This window comes from Tamandua tetradactyla, chromosome 1 (assembly GCF_023851605.1).
Source record: "Tamandua tetradactyla isolate mTamTet1 chromosome 1, mTamTet1.pri, whole genome shotgun sequence".
Lineage (NCBI taxonomy): Eukaryota > Metazoa > Chordata > Mammalia > Pilosa > Myrmecophagidae > Tamandua > Tamandua tetradactyla.
In genome coordinates, this window is record NC_135327.1 from 81,887,032 (window position 1) to 81,907,320 (window position 20,289).

At 35.9% G+C, this 20,289-nt stretch overlaps 1 protein-coding gene and 1 pseudogene across 2 annotated transcripts in view; one reads left to right on the forward strand and one right to left on the reverse strand.

Moving 5' to 3' along the window:
• SUGCT (succinyl-CoA:glutarate-CoA transferase) overlaps window positions 1-20,289 on the reverse strand; it is an 878,065-nt gene that overhangs the window by 738,476 nt on the left and 119,300 nt on the right. The window lies entirely within an intron of this gene.
• Window positions 18,206-18,606, forward strand: LOC143685001 (large ribosomal subunit protein uL23 pseudogene; annotated as a pseudogene).

Sequence of the window (20,289 nt, forward strand, 5' to 3'; positions counted from 1 at the left end):
AAGACATAGTCTGGCAGAATGGATTAAAAAACAGGACCCATCTATATGCTGTCTCTACTCAAAGGGCACGAGGCCAAGGACACAAATGGACATTTACACACCAATGTTTATAGCAGCATTATTAACAATTACCAAGAGATGGGAACAGCCAAAATGTCCATCAACAGACAGTTGACTAAACAAACTGTGACATTTACATAAGATGGAATATTATGCAGCTGTAAGACAGAATAAAGTTATGAAGTATGTAACAACATGAATGGACCTTAAGGACATTATGCTGAGTGTGATTAGTCAGAAACAAAAGGACAAATACTGTATGGTCTCACTGATATGAACTGACATTAGTGAATAAACTTGGAATATCTCCTTGGTAACAGAGACCATCAGGAGATAGAAATAGGGTAAGATATTGTGTAATTGGAGCTGAAGGGATACAGATTGTGCAACAGGACTGAATATAAAAACTCAGAAATGGACAGCACAATATTACCTAACTGTAATACAATTATGTTAAAACACTGAATGAAACTGCATATGAGAATGATAGAGGGAGGAGGGCTGGGGCATAAATGAAATCACAAAGAAAGATAGATGATAAAGATTGAGATGGCGTAATCTAGGAATGCCTAGAGTGTATAATGATAGTGACTAAATGTACAAATTTAAAAAATGTTTTTGCATGAGGAAGAACAAAAGAATGTCATTACTGCAGTGTGCTGAAAATAGATGGTAATTAATATTTAAAAATTTTAATGTGTGTGACTAAAGCAAAAAATGTTTGGTACAAATCTATACTTTGACTAGTGCATCTCCTAATATAACTTATGTAGATAGTTGATTGAACACCTTAAGTACATGGAACTTTGTATAGGACATGAGATTTTATTGGTTTGTCCAGGTGATGCCCTGATGAATCCCAGAGTGATTTGATCAGTGAGTGGAAAAGTATTTGCAAAGTCCCCTTCGAGAATAGTGAGAATGGGGGAAAACTCAACTTCCCCAAGTTGAATTCTTGATATTCTCACAAGCAGTGTGGACAACCAAAGCTATAGGCTGAGCCCCCAGTCTTGGGATTTGTTCATATGAAACTTAACCCCACAGGGGATAGGTCAAGCCTACTTAAAATTAAGCCTAAGAGTCACCCCCAAGAGAACCTCTTTTGTTGCTCAGATGTGGCCTCTCTCTCCAGCCGACACAACAAGCAGACTCACCACCATTCCCCTGTCTACGTGGGACATGACTCCCACGGGTGTGGATCTTCCTGGCAGCGTGGGACAGAAATCCCAGAATGAGCTAAGATTCAGCATCAAGGGATTGAGAAAAACTCTAGAACAAGCCGGGACCCAGCATCAAGGGATTGAGAAAACCTTCTCAACCAAAAGAGGGAAGAGTGAAATGAGACAAAGTGTCAATGGCTGAGAGATTCCAAACAGAGTCGAGAGGTTATCCTGGAGGTTATTCTTACGCATTAAGTAGATATCACCTTGTTATCCAAGATGTAATGGAGAGGCTAGAGGGAACTGCCTGAAAATGTAGAGCTGTGTTCCAGTAGCCATGTTTCTTGATGATGATTGTATAATGATATACCTTTCATAGTGTGACTGTGTGATTGTGAATACCTTGTGTCTGATGCTCCTTTTATCTACCTTGTCAACAGATGAGAGGAACATACGGAATAAAAACAAATAATAGGGGGAACAAATGTTAAAATAGATTTAGTTTGAAATGCTAGTTATCAATGAAAGGGTATGGCCTGTAAAATTTTTTTTTTCTGTTTGTTATATTTTTCTGTAGTCTTTGTATTTCTTTTTCTGAATTGATGCTAATGTTCTGGGAAATGATCATGATGATGAACATGCAACTATGTGATGATATTGTGAATTGCTGAGTGTATGTGTTGGGAATGTTTGTGTTCCTTGTAATTTTTTTTAATTAATAAAAAATTAAAAATAAATAAAAAATAATAGGGTAAAAAAAAAAGCTGCAACAGACCACATGTAAACAAATGGGCATAACTGTGTCCCAATAAAACTTTACTGTCAAAGACAGCCTTGATTGGGCCCACAAGCCATTATAGGCCCCTGCTGTAGAAAACTAGGTTGGGGAACTGCAAGCAATCCATGAAAATCTGGGAGTTGGAGAGTGCAAGAGATGGGAGAGATAAAGGAGAAAGCTACCTATATTTGTAAACATTTTTTTATTATGAAATATGACATATACAAAAAAAGCTATAATTTTCAAAGTACATTTTGACAAGTAGGCATAAAACAAATTTCAAAGCTGGTATGGATTACCATTCTACAACTTAAGGTTTTTCCTTCTAGCTGCTCCAAAACACTGGAAGCTAAAAGAATATCAATATAGTGATTCAGCAGTCATCCTCATTTGTTAAATCCTATCTTCTCTGTTAAAACTCCTCCTTCTATGATTGAACAATGATATAGCTTTCACAATGTGACTGTGTGATTGTGAATACCTTGTGTCTGATGTTCCTTTTATCTACCCTGTCAAAAGACCAATAGAACATATGGAATAAAAATAAATAATAGGGGGAACAAACGTTAAAATAAATTTAGTTTGAAATGCTAGTGTTCAATGAAAGGAAAGGGAAAGGGGTGTGGTATGTATAAATTTGTTTTCTGCTTTTGTTTTATTTCTTTTTCTGAATAGATACAAATGTTCCAAGAAATGATCATGATGATGAATATGCAACTATGTGATGATATTGTGAATTACTGAATTACTGATTTTATATGTAGAACGGAATGATCAAAATAGGAATGTTTGCCTTTGTTTGGTGTTTTTCGGTATTTAAAAAAATAAAATGAAATAATTAAAAAAAAAAAAAAAACTCCTCCTTCTCCTCTGATCCCACTCTTAAACTATAGGAGTCTCTGGGGCATGCCCATTCTAACTTTTTCATGTTGAAAAGGGGTGTCAACAATACAGGATGGGGGATGGAATTAGTTGATATCCTTGGAGAGTCTGGTCCCCCTAGGTTTCAAGACATATCTGGTCCGGGAACCCTCTAGTTAGAGCCCTAGGTGTTCTTCATTGTTAACAGGAATGATGTCGGGGGGGATTTGGCAAACCATGGCAATTAACAATATCTAGCTGAAGCCTGCATAGGAGTAACCTCCAGAATAATTTCTCAGCTCCATTTTAACTCTGTTAGCCACTGATACCTTATTTTGTTACCTTTCTTTTCCCCCTTTTAGTCAGAAAGCTACGTATTTTAATGTATTGTCATTACACACCTATACAATCTAAAATTCCTGTGAGTTCCTCCTATGCCCTGTCCCTGCTTTTTCTCCACTGTCTTCACCTGAGAGGTGTCTGCGCCGCATCTTCCCTTGCACTACGCTTTCCACCTTAGCTTTGACACAACAGAACTCAAGGTGGTCAAAGGCACCAAACAGCTTAAGTCCAGTAATTCCATCCCCACGTCCTCCAGACATAATAGTTGAAACCCAAATGGTAGATTCGTTTGAAATGGTGAGGGAATAGAGGGCAGGAACACGTGCTATCCCACTCAAAGAAGCAAAAGACCCATAGAAATACTAAGGATAAAGGCTTTGTTGCTAATGATTGATCCTATGTATCTTGAACTGAACAACTGATAGGTGAAAGATCTAAATAAGGGTATTTTGTGGGGGTGACTACGAATATATTTAGCTTAGTGGAAGCGCTGCACCTATGTTCAGGGTTGGTTTGATATGGGACTGAAACCCACAAGGCATCGTGGGGGAGGAAAGGCAGAAGATTCAAGGTAGGGGAGGACATCAACATGAATGAGATTCGGGGCATTTCTGAATGAGGTGAAGTCTTGCCCCTAACCACCATTTTGGCTTTCCTTGAAGAGTTATTGAAAAACATGATTGAAAAATCTAGCTTGTCTAAAATGTTTCTTATCTAGGGAAAATGTGGCCTCCTAGAAATATTTGTGACCATAAAGCTTTCACTTGTCAAATTGCAACTTTTTAAATAATTAGAATAAAATCTATTTTTATTTTGAGGCAAAAGTAGCTATTCTCATAGAACTCTTATGATTATAACTGTTTAACCTACTAGGAAATTCTTCTCTTCAGAAAGTATTAGTAATTTAAATTCCCTTTCTTGGGTATGTTCTAGAAAACATTAGGAAAGGTGAGCTATTAACAGCAGAATGAAAGCTGTATGGTGAACAACAATAAGAATCAAAAAATGTAAAACTACTATATGGAGTAGGATTTAAGAGAAAAATATGAAGTATTTGTCAATGTTTAGTATTAAGAGAATGGCAACTATATACCCTACAACCATATTAATTCTGTAGGATTGAAAAGACAAAATCCTTGTAATAAAGGGCTTTTAATTTATACACATAAGACTCAATTTATTCTTGAATGAGGGAATGTTATAGATATTCAATTCCTAATTATCAAACTTTTGTCTGTCTAGGACATTATACGAGGCTTAAGAAAACAGCATTCCCTTGTGGTGTAGACCAGTTTTCTTATGACCAAATGTTTGCCAAAATATTTAACTTTAGTATTTTTCACTTCATAAATTTTTGTGGGTTTTAGGTTCTTTACAAATTGGATTTCACTGCTTCCACAATATGATTTTCTATCCATATCCCTTATCTTTCAGGGTGCATGTCTATTAGTTACTCCATATGCTTTTGACCATTATAATTAAATATACTATGATTCAAAGAAAGAGCTGAAAGAGAATTGTACCAATGTGCATTTGAAAAGCCATTCAAAGAATGGAAAAAATCATTAGCATTCATGAAATAAATGCTATCTAAATTTTATCTAAAATTTTTTTTTGTCCTTTTACGTATAAAATTTCTTCTCATTTAGCACTGCTTCTTTAAATTTATGAATTTGTTCCTCAAGGTCTATTACCATAAGCAGAAAAAATTCAGTTCTCATGACAGAGTTTTTGGATGGTGGCTAAGTCTTGGCATGTTTCTCTGGCATGTTCTTTGAAGCATTCAATTCGTGATGGTTATGAAATGACTGTTACTTTGACAATAACTAACACTGACAACTCCTTACCTCTTGCTGGTCCCTGGTCCCCAAGGGGTTCTTTTCACAGAGTACCATTACATTTACAAATCAGAACAAAGTTAGAGATCAATGGGGATATCAACTAATTCTGGTTGGTAAAGATCTACACTAGATTCATACCATATTTTTCAGCCCAGGCTATCTCTTTGCTTTTGGAATTTCACAGCATGAGAAAACAACTCAACCTCCTTCTCAAGTCCTGGATTTCTCTTTTATAAATCAATAATATAAGAACTATAGAAGTATGTTGGAGTTGGAGTAAGTCAAAACATATATTTACATGCAAAATTGTGTCATGAAATGGTACACACTTGCATACTTATAATTACACCCAAGAAAAGTTACTTAGGAAGGGCATTTTGTCTCTTTCAACATAATAGGAAATCATTTCATGTATGTTAAAGCTGAGTAAGTTTCCTCAGTCCTCAAGTTTCATAGAGTTCCCAAAAAGAACCATCTTAACGTTCCTTATAGCCAGTAACAACTTGGGATTGTTTTTAAAGTGGCATTTGCTATTGAGAAAATTTATTAGAATTTATGTATATAGAAAAAAATTAATATTTTCACTTGGGTTTAAATAGCTGAAAATGTATTTGAAATCAGTCAAAACATTTGGTGACTGAAACATATAACCCACAAAAAGCATGTTTAGGTAGCAACCCTGGACCTCTGTGTATGAACCCATTTATAGGTAGGACCTATGAAGATATTATTAGTTAAGGTGTGCCCAAACCAAATGAAAGTGGGCCTTAATTCAAAATGGCTAAAGTCCTTATAAGCAAAGGAAATTGGATATAACAAGAGAAGCCACAGGGAGAAGCCAGAAGCGGGAAGTCAATGGAACCTGGAAGAGAAAGGAGAAAATGCCACCATGTGCGTTGCCATGTGACAGAAAAGCCAAGGACCAAGGATCACTGGCAGCCAGCTCCAGAACACCACAGTCTTCAGAGAGAGAAAGCTTCACCTTGTTGACACCTCAGTTTTGGACTTCTCCTAGCCTCAAAGCTATGAGCCAATAAATTCCCATTGTTTAAGCCAGCCCACTGTATATTGTTTTAGCAGCAGGAAACTATTATAAACAATACTTTTATGAAAAAAAAAGTATTTTTAAGACAGTTATCTTAGGTTCATTCTACTCAATGTTATCCTTTTCTACTGAGAGGTATATTTTCTTCAACAAAATTTAGACTAAAGAATGTTAAGACAGACTCTCCTGTCTCGGGATCAACTCAGGATTCAAACCCAAAACAGAATGTAGTGGAACCTTGAATAGGGTGTGAGATCCTGTTGGTTTGTACAGGTTAGTGTGATGCCCTGATATATCCCAGAGTAATTTGGGCAGTGAATAAAGAAGTATTTGCAAAGTCCCCTTGGGGGGACTTTGAACTGTGAACCCTTATAAAATTTATTCCTGCGGAGGAGAAGCTAAGACTACTTATAATTATGTCTAGGAGTCACCCTTAGAAAATATCCTTTGTTACTCAGATGTGGCCTCTCTCTCTAAGCCAACTCGGCAGGTGAACTCACTGCCCTCCCCACAGCTACATGGAACATGACTCCCAGGGGTATAAATCTCCTGGCAACGTGGGACAGGATTCCTGGGATGAGCCAGGACCCAGCATCATGGGATTGAGAAAGCCTTTTTGACCAAAAGGGAGAAAAGAGAAATAAGACAAAATAAAGTTTCAGTGGCTGAGAGATTTCAAACAGAGTCCAAAAAGTTATCCTGGAGGTTATTCTTACACATTATACAGATACCCCTTTTAAAAGTTTGTTGTGTATTGGAGTCACTGGAAGGAAGTACCTTAAACTGCTGAGCTGTGTTCCAGTTGCCTTGATTCTTGAAGACAATTGCATAACTATTTAGCTTTTACAATGTGACTGTGTGATTGTGAAAACTTTGTGTCTGGTGCTCCTTTTATCCAGGGTATAGACAGATGAGTTAAAAAATAATAATAATAAGGATAAAAATAAATAAATAATAGGGGGTATATAGAGTAAAAAATTGGGTAGATTGAAATACTAGCGGTTAATGAGAGGGAGGAGTAAGGGGGATATGGAATGTATACTTTTTAATTTTTATTTCTCTTTTTGGAGTAAGGCAAATGTTCTAAAAATGATCATGGTGATGAATACACAACTATGTGATGATATTGTGAGCTACTGATGGTATACTATGTATGTACTATATGTGTGTGAAGATTTCTCAATAAAAATATCTAAAAAATAAAAAACAATGTAGGGTTAACTAAAAGATTATAAAACCAATTTTTCTGCACTGGGCTCATCACCCATTTGCAGGTATCAAAGAGAAGGCAGAAAGGTAAATAAAAACTTTAGAAAGGATTTCCTTTGGAAAGAGTTGTCACTGTGCTATGCACTCCACCCTGCCATAAGTAGGAGAAAGCCGCTTCTCCCTTACCTCAGGCTATATGAAGGGATTTCAAAGTAAGCATCCAAGATCTTGGCCTGCATCCTGAGAATTTAGAATTACCTAAAGAACTGATATGTGATATTTTAAAAATACCAAAGGCAAGAGGCTATGGTTACATTAGTCAAAGGCATTAGAGCCGACAGAGTTGGGAGTAAACTATGCTCCCACCAATGGTGGGATACAGGAAGGTGGAGTTTTTCCCTTGGGCCAAGTAGACCAACAGGGGAACAGAACCAGTTCATGTTAAAAGAAATTCAGCCCATGAGGATCACCTAGAGGGTAAGTGGCCCTAACAGATAGATGCTCTAAACAGATTAATGAAAAACTAGGTATGAAAGGGGGAGATTTCTGAGGAGCCTACAAAGCATCTCATAAGACAAAGAGCCACCAACTGAGCTTCGGGCACGTCAAAGACCAGTCAAAGCAGGGCTAAAAGTATACCAATCAAGTAACAGCTTTGGTGCCCCCATTAATTCACTTCCTTTCCCTAAGAGGGCTGACTGTGAAGGAACCACGAACAGCAGCTAACAATGGAGGGGAAAGATGGCCATGGAAGAGGAAAGAACTGAACTCTCCTGTCTTCCAACACAAACACATACTCACTCATTTCAGGTGTCCAAGAAGGCAGGCCCGATCTGGGGAAGGGGAGAAGTCATAAATTGGACAACAGTCTGAAGTTCTGATATTAGATTGGACTGGTATTTTCAATAGTTTGAAGGAAATTGCTGGGGAAATAAATCTATAGGACTTTCCTGGGATTTCATCTGTGAGCAAGGAAAATGAATCAACATTGAAGGTTTTCAGAGGCAGGGTGGGAAAAAATAAAGTTTTCTGTTCGCACTCTACTGAGTCCAACTAGTATAACACATCTGCTATATTTATATGGGTAAAAAGAAATATTTAAAGATAAAAAGATTAGGCCTTTGGGGGATAAAATGAAGGTATAAAATCTCTTCCTGGAGTCAGTCCATGTCAACAGACAAAATATAATCTCTAGTCCTTAGCATAATGGGCTGTGTTCTGAATCCTTGTATTTATTTATGTAGCACATTTTCATGTGCTAAGTGTCTCTTCCCCTGCAGAGATGGTGTCCTTATTTGTTTAAATAGTGAGTTAAGTATGAAATGGTAAATATGTCAAACCACAGTTTTGCCAGGGATCACTGACTATAAAGTTAGACAGATGGTCACAACATTCTGAAATCCTGAGGAAAAAATATTTCCTGAGAGAAGAAGATCCAACAGAGACATGCATAATTTAAACCAGTAGTTCCCAATGTTTTTGACTATGTGAACTGATTTAAAGTCAAATTGTCATAGACCCATATTAACTATTTATTAATTTGATCTAATGAGCAAATTATGCCTAATGTCATGTGAATGTCAACCTGGAGAACTAATTGAACTACTGTTTTTAGAGGTTTAAAAAAAAAACTTGCCCATTGTGTTATCCCATTTGACTTAATTCTGATTCTTTTCTTTCTTTTCTTTTCTCCTTCCTCCCTTCTTCCTTCCTTCCTTCCTTCTTTCTTTTCCATTTCTTCCAGTCTTTATTTTCTCCCCTTCAAAATTTCTCTGGATTTATAGCACAGCCAAACTTGTAATTATATTATCATTTTTAAAAGATGTGGTTATGTAGTGAATACAGACAAAATAACAAGATATAAACAGACAAACTCACTCCATAAGAATCCAGCTACAGCAGTGTTTTGTTTTGTATCCTTGTTGCCATGATATGAATGTTGGATGCAACTGCTAACTGATTTGCCATATCCATTTGGGCTCTCAAAGGGACATGGGACTCTCCTGTCTCAATTTCAACTATTGATGATAAAACACTATGGGGGCCTTCAATAATCTAAAAGAATTTTATAATAATACCTGCTTTCTGAAAAGTGAATCTCATTTCAATGTCCAAAGATTATAATGAAGGTCTTCAGTAAGTCAACCACACAGTATTTGATTTTTACCTCTTTTACAGATTATATCTAACACAAATTGTATGATATACCTCTACTGCTCAAAACCCTCCCAGCATGCCATGGCATCTGTACAAATATGCAGTGTCTTCTCAAGCATTCTGCTCCCAGTTTTGATAATGCGGGCATGTTGGCTTTCTCTTAGGCCCTTGAAAGTATCTAGACTTTCCTAACTTGGTGTCTGTGATTATGGTATTCTTTCTGCTTGGACACACCTGCTCTTGCTCTTTGTATCCTTTAGATCTATTAAATGTACCTCCCCAGAAAGGCTTTCTCTGATTATTCCATTTGTAATAGGCACCCTCCTTTATTAGTCTCTACTATCGTTTGACTTTTTCATAGCAGCACAATTTGTTAATACCTGCCATATATACAAATACTCTTTTTACCTTGTTATAATCTGTCTCTGACACTAGAGTGTAAACTCCTTCAAAGACAGGAACCATTTCTGCATTGTTTGTTCTGTATAACCAACACAGCCAGAAATATACAGAAGCTCAAGAAATATTTGCTGCATTAGGGGGGAAAGTATGGGAAAGAGGAAGAATAAAAGGAAGGGAATTATTTGTACATTTCTAATGCTTTGGTTGTTATTTTCAGACATAAGAGGTTATATAGGATAATATAATAAATACTCATGTACCAGTGAACCAGTTTATTTTACAAATAAAATTGAAGTCCTATATGTATCCTTTCCTTGCTTTATATCCTTCCTTCCCCAGTCCACAGGGGTAATTACTCTCCTGAATTTGGTATATTTTATTACTATGCATGATTGATATTTATATTTTAATTATGTATGAATGAATTACTAAAAATATATAATATTTTGCATGATTTTAGCCTTATAAGAATAGTGTCATTCTGTATGTTTTCTTTTGTACCTTGCTTTCTCCCCGGAATATTACATTTAAAGATTCATCTACACTGATTTTATGTGTTCCAGTTTACTCTTTCCACTGCTCAATAGTATCCCATAATACACATTTATTAACTTTCCTATTGAAAGATAATTAATTTGATTTTTTCACCATTTTTATGACAAATAATGCTTCTATGAACATTCTTCTTCATGTCACCTGATGCACATGGTTGAGAGTGTCTATAGATACATGCCTAGAAGTGAAACTGCAAGTCATAGGGTAGACATGTCTACAGATTTAATAAGGCTTACCAAATTGCTCTCCAACGTGGTTACACTAAATTAGAATTCTAAAATCATTGTTCAACACTTACCTGCCTCACCCACACTTAGCACTGTCACACTTTTTTTTTCTATTTTTTAAATTTATATTTCATTAGAAAAGATGTAGGCTTACAGAAATTCATGTAGAAAATACAGAGTTCCTCAGACACCCACATACACATGCAGTTTTCCCTATTAACACTTTGTATTAATGTGGCACCTTTGTTACAATTAACAAAACAATATTATTATAATTACACCATTAACATAGATTTTATCAGGGTTACTGTTTTTGTCATACAGTCTTATGAGTTTTTTAAAATTTTTATTCTAATAACATTTATACATTCTAAAATTTCGCCTTTTATCACATTCAAATATGTAATTCAGTGCTGTTAATTACATTCACAATGTTGTGCAACCATCACCACATCCATTACCAAAGCTTTTCATCACCCCCCAAATAGAAGGTCTGTACAAATTAAGCATTAGCTCCCCATTCCCTACCACCACCCTGACCCCGAATACTCTATACTTTAGTTTCTGAGTCTATCACTTTGCATATTCTAATTATTTCACATCAGTGATATGATATAGTATTTGTCCTTTCTTGTCTGGCTTATTTCACTGAACATGATACTTCTGAGGTTTATCCACGTTGTTGTAGGTATCAGACTTCACTCCTTTTCAGGGCTCAGTAATATTCCATTTTCTGTATGCCACATTTTTATTATTACCCATTCATCTGTTGATGGACACTTGAATTGATTCCATCTCTTGGCAACTGTGAATAATATCACTATGAACGTTGGTGTGCAAATATCTATTCAAGACCATATTTTTAATGCTTTTGGATTCATACCTAGAAGTTTAACCACTAGGTCATATGGTAATTCTATACTTAATATTCTGAGGAACAGCCAAACTGTTGTCCACAACAGCTGCATCATTTCACATTCCCACCAACAATGAACAAGCATTTCTATTTTTCCATATCCTCTCCAACCCTTGTTATTTTCCATTTTTAAATAGTAGTTACTACAATGAGTGTGAAATGATATTTTGCCAAATGTCTTTTCTGTATCAATTGAGATGATCATGTGGACTTTTTCCTTTATTCTATTCATGTGGTATAATGCATTAATTAACTTTCTAATGCTGACCCCTACATGCAATAAATCCCACTTGATCATGGCATACAATTATTTTAATATGCTGTTGTAATCAGTTTGTTAGTATTTTGTTAAGGAATTTTACATCTATATTCATGATGGATATTGGTCTTTAATTTCTTTTCTAGTAGTATCTTTATCTGGCTTTGGTCTTAAGTTGATGTAGGCCTCATAGAATGAGTTAGGCAGTGTTCCCTTATCTTCAAAATTTTTTGGAAGAGTTTGAGGACATAGGCATTAATTCGAATGTTTGGTAAAATCCACCAACAAAGCATCTGGTCCTGGGCTACTTCTGTGGGAGATTTTTAACTATGATTCAATCTCTTTACTATGTTTGTTGAGATCTTCTATTTCTCTCTTGAGTCAGTATAGATAATTTGTGCATTTCCAGGAGTTTTTCCATTTCATCTAGGTTATTTAATATGTTGGCAAACAATTGTTCATAGTATCCTATTAAAATCTTTTTTAATTCAGTGAGATCAGTAGTAATGTCTGCCCTTTCATTTCTGATGTTAGTTATTTGCATCCTCTCTCATTTTTCTTTGTCAGTCTAAAGGTGTGCCAAATTTACTGATCCTTACAAAGAACCAACCTTTGGTTTCACTGATTTTCTCTATTGTTTTTATATTCTCTATTCCCTTTATCTCCTCTCCAGTCTTTTCTTTCTCTCCTTCTTCTTGCTTGGGGTTTAGTTTCTTCTTTTTTTTTTTTTTTAGTTCCTCCAGTTCTGGGATCTTTCTTCTTCTTTAATGTAAGCATTTAGAGTTATAAATTTCCCTATCAACTCAGCCTTGGCTATATTCCATAAGTTTTGGGATGCTGAATTTTTGTTTTCATCTCCTCACGTTAATTCCTAATTTCTTTTGTGATTTCTTCTTTGACCCATTGGTGTTTAAGAGTGCATTATTTAATTTCCACATATTCATGAATTTTCCAGTACTCCCTGTTATTGATTTTTAGTTTCATTCCATTGTGGTTAGAGAAGATACATTGTATGATTTCAGTATTTTAAATTTTTTTGTCACCTACCATATTGGTTTATCCTGGAGAATGATCCTTGCACACTAGAGAAGAATATATATTCATATATATATATATATATTCTATATATATTCTATATAAATTCTATATATACTCTATATTCTGTGGCTGTTAGGTGAAGTGTTCTATATATGCCTGTTTAGGTCTAGTCGGTTTACAGTATATTCACGTCTTCTCTTTCCTTATTGGTCTTCTATCTAGATGTTCTATCCATTATTCAAAGTGAAGTACTGAAATGTCTTACTATTAATGTAGAACTATCCATTTCTCCCTTTAAATCTGTTAATATTTGCTTCATACATATGGGGACTCTGCCATTAGAGGCATGTATATGTATATTTAAAATTGTTATGTTTTCTGGTTGAATTACCCCTTTATCAGAATATAGTGAACTTCTCCATTCCTTTAACAGTTTTTTTTTACTTAGAGTTTATCTGATATTATCTGATATTACCCCAGTTCTCTTTAGTTTACTATTTACATGGTATATTTTCCCCATCCTTTCCCTTTCACCCTTCTTGAATCTTTGAATTTAAGGTAAGTATCTTGTAGACACTCAAGATTAAAAGCTATTCAAAATAATTTTTTAATCCAATCTTCCTACAGCTACCTTTTAGCTGGAAAATTTAATCCATTTAACTTAATTATTGATGATGCAGGACTTTCTTCTGCCATTTTTCTGTTTTGGTTTGTAAATTTTATACCTGTTTTGTCCCTCAAGTCTTCCATTAATGCCTACTTTCAAAATTATTTGATTTTTTTATAGTGTACCATTTTCAGTTCCTTTTCATTTCCCTCTGTACATATTTAGCAGATATTTTCTTTTTGGATAGCATGGGGCTTAAATTTAACATCTTAAATCTATAACAATCGTGGTTGTTTTGATACCAAAGTAAATTCAATAGCATACAAAAAAAAATGATGTTCCCATTTCCCTCAATTCCCCCACATTTTTGTCGTACTTGTTACAGATTATGTCTTTATATATTATACATCCAAAACCATGGATTTCTCTCACTTCTTATACATTCACATTTTAGAAACTGCAAGAAGTAAAAAGTGGAGTTTCATACCAAAAATACAATAGAACGGTACTGGTATTTGTAGTTACCATATGGATATCCTTACTGGAGGTCTTTATTTCTTGATGCCACTTGATCCAGTATCTAGTGTTCTTTCCTTTCAGTCTGGAGAACTCCCTTTAGCAATCCTTGTAGACAATGTCTAATGGTGATAAACACCCTCAGCTTCTGTTTATCTGGGAATATCATAATCTCTCCCTCTTTTTTGAAAAGCAAGCTCACCAAATATAATATTCTTTCTTGGCAATTGTTTTCTTTCAACACTTTAAATATTTCATTCCACTTCCTTCATGTTCCCATGGTTTCTGATAAACAACCAGCACTTCATTGTATTGGATCTCCCTTGTATATAACATGTTGCCTTTCTCTTACAGCTTTCAGTAAACTTTCCTTGTCCTTGGAATTAAATAATTTCCTTACTGAGCATGTCTCTCTTCATGATTATCCTGTTGGACTTCTTGAATGTTAATATTTTGTCTTTTGTTAAATTTGGAAAGTTTTCAGACATTATTTCTTCAAATATTCCTTCTTCCCTTTTTCTCTTCTCCTTCTAGAACTCCTATAATATGTACTGGTACACTTGATGGTTTCCATAGGTACTTACCCTCTGTTCACTATTTTTCATTCTTTTCTCTTTCTACTCTTCAACCTGAATCATTTCAATTGTCTTGACTTTGAGTTCATTGATTCTTTCTTCTGCCAGTTCCAATATGCTGTTGAAACCCTTTAGGGAATATTTCATTTTCTTTATTGTAGTCTTAAACTTCAGTTATTCTGTTTGGTTCCTTTTCAAAATTTCTATTTCTTTATTGAGATTCTCACATTGTTCATTCATCATTTTCTTAATATCCTTTAGTTCTTTCTCTATGTTTTCCTTTATCTACTTGAGCATATTGAAGATCATTTTTTAAAGTCTTTTTCTGGTATATCTAAAATCTTGTCTTCTTCATTGATGGTTTTTGGATTTTGATCGTCTTCCTTTGGATGGGTCATCATTTCATATTTCTTTGTTTCTCTTGTAATTATTTGTTGCACACTGTACATTGTAATATTTTAAACTGTTAACTCTGGAATTTAGTCTCTGAGCTATCTGTTCCTTAAGATTATATCCAGCTACTGAGATGACAGATTTCCTTGAGTGTGTGGAATTGAAAAAAAAAAAAAAGGACCTTTCAGAGTCTTTGGAAATTGGATCTATGCTGGCTGGAGTTTTTCTTCAGAGTTAGTCCTCCTATCAAGAAGATCAGTCTGAAGCAAAGGTGATATACAGAGTCCTCCTCATCTTTTCTGAGACTGTATCTTGTCCTAGGAACACCTTAGGAATTCCCCCTTTTACAGAAATCCCAATGTCTTCTCTAATTCTTTGAGATAGACTTCTCCCTACTTCAGGTAATTAATTGTATGTCTTAAAGTGGCTAATCCTTTGTCCCAGGCTGCTTTGACATAATTGTTTTTCACACTGCTTTAGCTGTCTGAAAGCTGTTTTTGACTTCAGGGCAAGTTCTGGTAGAGCAAGCCCTTGTTCACTCTTTTAAGCTGCCAGTAGCACCCACAGATTGCCATGGGCATACGGGCACCCCAGTATCTGCGGAGTGCTTATCTTGCTTCCTCCAGAATAGCCCAGGGGCCCAAAAAAAAGGGAGCACAGGCTGGCTTTACACCACACCAGGGAGAGGGCAGTAGTGGGGTTGGCAAGGGCACCAGGAGCTTCTTCTATTGTGTGGGAAGCTTTGTTTTCTTCATTTGGCACTCGCCCAGTTACTATAAACCTTTAATAAATTTCAAGAGTTTTGGGGAAGATGGCTCTGTCAGCTTTCCTAGTTTTTCAGAGATTCAGTGAGGGAACAGCACCCTGGAGCTACTTCTGCAACCATATTGGTCAACCAGTTTATTTTCAGACTTTTAAATATTTGTCAATCTCATGAGTGTGAAGCAGAATATTAATTTTGCTTTAATTTGCACTGTCTAATATCTACTAAGGCTGGGTAATTTCCTTACCAAACATTCAGTTTTTCTTTTCTGGAGCTTGCCCAATTTCCTTTTGGATTGTATATATTTTTTCTATTTGATTTGAAGGAATTTTTATTATGTTCTAGATAACTAATCCTCTGTCAATTATTTTACAACAGTCCTTAACTTGTCCTCTTATTTTTTTCTGATATCTTTCGAGGACAGAAATTTTTACTTTGAAAAATGTAATAAAGCCCTCAGTGGTCAAGATAATGGAATGAGAAGCTTTAGAGCTCCATCTCCCCACCCCTAAGAACACTTTGAATCACAAGCAGAAATAACAAGATAGTAGAAACACCTTTCTCAAAGGTCCAGAAAACAGGTAAAAGAGTGCAGTAACAGGATAAGAAAAGAATCAAGGTAAAAGCAACTTAAAAGCAGTAGGATCCAAAACAAAAACAAGGAGTAGGATCTTGTGGCAGCCTGGCTCGCTGCTCATCCATCCTCTCACTGGCTCAGTGTGGAGCTGCTGACACTCCCTGATAGGGACTCTTGTCTCGCTTCTTGAGGAAGTAAAGTAACCTTTGTGCACATGTTGGAAGCATTTATGCCTTTCTAGTGGTGGCTAAGGAGCTGAACCAGAATACTAGTTGTAGACTCACCATCAAGAACTTGTCCTGTGTGTAGAAGGCAGCTCACAGAGCTCTCCTAAAAAATACTGTTGGGGAGAAATTAATTTGTGGGTGGTGGGGGCAAAGGATTGTTGGTCGTAGGGCATACAGTATCATGTCTAGGACTGTGAGAAAACTGTTTCCTAGGAACAAAAGACATTTCGCATCTATGTGATCAGAACTCCCAGAGCCACACACCCATGTCCAAGATAAGACACAGCAAAAAGGATCACAGAGGCCCCTACACTTTGGCCTAGTGCCAGTCTTTAAACTCACCAAATGGATAAAATCTGAATGAGAGCACTTGAAGTCTAATCTACAAGGACCGGTAAAGGTGTTTTCTTTTTTGACCTTGTTGCTGTTAGCTTCTGGCGTTCAAGAAAAGTTGTCATAACACTAGCTGGATACAAGCTTAAGGAACAGAAACCTCAGAGTGTAAATTCCAGTGGCAACACAATAAAATATCAAAATGTCCAGGTTTCAACAAAAGATTACAAAAATACAAAGAAACAGGAAGCAATGGTCCAGGCAAGGGAAACAATTAAAGAATTAGAAACCATCAATGACAAGGACCAGACTTGGGCCATACCAGACAAGATTGGAGCTAGCAGAAGAAAGAATCAGTGAACTTAAACATAAGACAATCGGAATGATCTGGTCTGAGGAGGAGAAAAAAGGAAAGAATGAAGAAAAGTGGCAGAGTCTGAGGAAACTATGAGATTCCATCAAGTACACCAACATACTGATTGGGCAATTCCCAGAAGGAGAAGAAAGATAAAGGGACAGAGAGGATATTCAAGAAATAATGGCTAAAAACCTCCCAAATCTAACAAAAGACATGAATATACACATCCAAAATACTCAATGATCCACAAGCAGGATAAATACCAACAGACTTACAATATGACATGTTGTAATCAAACTATTAAATGCCATAGAGAAAGAGAGTAATCTGAAAGCCAGATGTTACACACAAGGGAGCCTCAATTAGATTGTGACGATTCCACATCGGAAACCATAGAGACCAGAAGGTAGTAGGATGACATATTTAAAGCTCTGAAAGCAAAAAAAAAAAATGCCAACCAAAATTCTATATTCAGTAAAACTATCTTTCAAAAATGTGCATGATATTAAGACATTCCCAGATAAACAAAAACTGAGGGAGTTCATCACCACTAGACTGGCTCAACAAAAGATACTAAAGAGAGTTCTGCAGGTTGAAAGGAAAGAACAAAGGACAATAGATCAATGTTGCATGAAGAAATAAAGATTTCTAATTAGGATAATGGCATGGGGATATATAAATGATGGTACTATTTTAGTTTGGGTTTATACTTCCACTTCTTACTTTACAGAGTCTAAAAGGCAAATTCCTGAAATGTAATGAGAAATCAGTGGTTTGGGTCTCATAATGTACAAAATGGGACAACAACCACTAAAGACAGGGGGACAAAGGAGTTCAAAAGGCAAATTCCTGAAACGTGATGAGAAATCAGTGGTTTGGGACTCATAATGTATAAAATGGGACAACAACTACTAAAGATGAGGGGACAAAGGAGTTTAAGAACCTAGTTAGTATTTACAATTAAAGATAAATTTGTATCAAAACCAATGAAAGCCTTTTCACTAAGATGGCACTGAAAGCGAGGAAGGAAGCTCCTACTCCTCCCAAAACTGAAGCAAAAGCAAAGGCTTTGAAAGCCAAGGAGGCAGTACTGAAAGGTGTTCACAGCCACACACAGAAAAGATCCATACTTCATCCACGTTCTGCCAGCCCAAGGCACGGCGTCTCAGAAGACAACCCAAATATCCTCGGAAGAGCACCCCCAGGAGAAACAAGCTTGACCACTACACCATCACCAAGTTTCCCCTGACCAAGAAGTCAGCCATGAAGAAGAGTGAAGACAACACACTTGTGCTCATCGTGGATGTCAAGGCCAACAAACAGACTGAGAAAAAGCTCTATGACACTGATGTGGCCAAGGTCAACACTCTGATCAGGCCTGATGGAGAGAAGAAGGCACAAGTTTGACTGGCTCCTAACTATGATGCTTTGGATGTTGCCAGCAAAATTGGAGTCATCTAAACTGAGTCCAGCTGGCAAATTCTAAACAAAAGGTTTTTGACCATAAAAAAAAAAAAGAGAGTGTGTTATAGGATGTTAAATTTAAGCCCTATGATAACAAACAAATAAAATATCAGAGAATGAATATATAAGCTCATAGAGACAGAAGTTAGAGTACAGGTTGTCAGGACTGGGGGGTAGGGAGAATGGGGTATCAATGTACAATGAGGGTGCGGTTTCTGTTTGGAGAGAGTGGGAGTTTTATAATGGAAGATGGTGAGGGTACCACAACACAATGAATGCAATTAATCCCGCTTATTGGTATGCTTGGTAGTGGGTGAGATGGGAAATTTTATGTTGTATATATGTTTCCAGAATTTAAAAAAGAAAAAGAAAAACTAAGGAAAAAAGACAATTTAATGCAATAAGTGAACCTGGCCAGGATCTAATAGTGGAGGAGAACTGGATATTTTTTGAACATATAAAAAACTAAAATCTAGTCTGTAAGCTTCATACCAACATTCAATTTCTTGAACCTGATACTGTGCTTAAGATAGTGACATAAGTGAATATCCTTATTCTTAGAAAATACACATGACAGTATTAAGTATTCAAGGAGCATGATGTATACAACCTGCATTTAAGTTTTCAGAAAATGGATTGATAAATAGACAGAAAATCAGATAGAGAGATAGATAAAATGATATGAAAAACTGTTAAAATTGGGGAATATGGGGGGATGCTGAAGTTCTCTGCATGGGCTTCTATTATTTTTATAACACTCCTGTACGTTTTAAAGTATTCCAGAATAATTTTCTTTTAGTAGTCAAGTTGATCAATCGTTTCCTTTGTGGTTTGTAGTTATTGGATGTTGTTCTCAAAATTCTTCCTTGCCCTAAGGTCATAAGGACATCTTTCTATATTGTTTTCTAAAAGTTTGCTTTTCATATTTAGGTCTTCGATCTATCTGGATATTATTGTTATATATAGAAAAAACTAGGAATTCAATTTTGTCTTTTTCCATGAAGATAACCAATTGTCCTACCAGCATTTACTGCATAATCCATCCTTTAATGATTGGTAATTTAAATCCTACAAAATCACATTTCCAAAGATGTGCCAGTTTGTTTCTGAGTTCTTTATTCTGTTCCACTGGTCTATTCCTCCATCCTATACCAATACCTTACTGTCTCAATTATTACATTTATACACTAAGCCCTGATATCTTACAGGGTAAATCTGCCTACCATGTTCTTCCTTACAACTGCTCTGGCCGTGCTTGTTCCTTCCTTTTTACACGTGCTATTCCTTTGTTTTAAAGGTAGAGCTCTCAGGCTGTTTCTGTTTAAAACTAAAGAGTAAATCTAATTCTCTGAAGTATTCCTCTGAATTAGATCCTGAGGTACCTCATCAGGTCCTATATCCAAACGGATCCTGCACTCCACCCTTATAGGGACAAAAAAAAAAAAAATTAAGAAAATACCCTTGAGTAATTCACAAAAAAGCAAAAAGACACTTTTGCAGTCCTCTTTTTAAAACTCAGGAAACTTTACTAAAGGACATACATAATATTCCTACCATATAATTAGTCTAATCAATACTATCATGTAGTGTTTATACTTCCAGAAAGAAAGAACAATGAAATAGCAA